Source organism: Sinocyclocheilus grahami, unplaced genomic scaffold (assembly GCF_001515645.1).
Source record: "Sinocyclocheilus grahami isolate Dianchi unplaced genomic scaffold, SAMN03320097.WGS_v1.1 scaffold325.1, whole genome shotgun sequence".
Classification (NCBI taxonomy): domain Eukaryota; kingdom Metazoa; phylum Chordata; class Actinopteri; order Cypriniformes; family Cyprinidae; genus Sinocyclocheilus; species Sinocyclocheilus grahami.
In genome coordinates, this window is record NW_015505504.1 from 442436 (window position 1) to 442783 (window position 348).

Here is a 348-nt window from a genome sequence, read left to right on the forward strand (position 1 = left end):
TGATTTCTGAAGGATCATATGACATTGAAGACTGGAGTAATGATGGTGAAAATTCAGTTTTGCCATCACAGGAATAAATTACATTTATATATTAGAATAGAAAACAACTGTTGATTGTAAATTGTAATAATATTTCACAATAATAACATTTTAACTGTATTTTTATTCAAATAAATGCAGCCTTCTTTCAAAAACTATAAAAAATCTTACAGACCCCAAAACTTTTGAATGGTATTGTATGTGCAGACCATTTTTTATGGCAACATCATATTCTAATTATATATTCTGACTGTTACATAGTTTACTGTCTACAGGTGCATCTCAATAAATTAGAATGTCGTGGAAAAG

The 348-nt window shown here is 27.9% G+C and overlaps 1 pseudogene; it reads right to left on the bottom strand.

Annotated features, from left to right (window-relative positions):
- LOC107602355 (cilia- and flagella-associated protein 44-like) overlaps positions 1-348 on the bottom strand; it is a 9379-nt pseudogene that overhangs the window by 3000 nt on the left and 6031 nt on the right.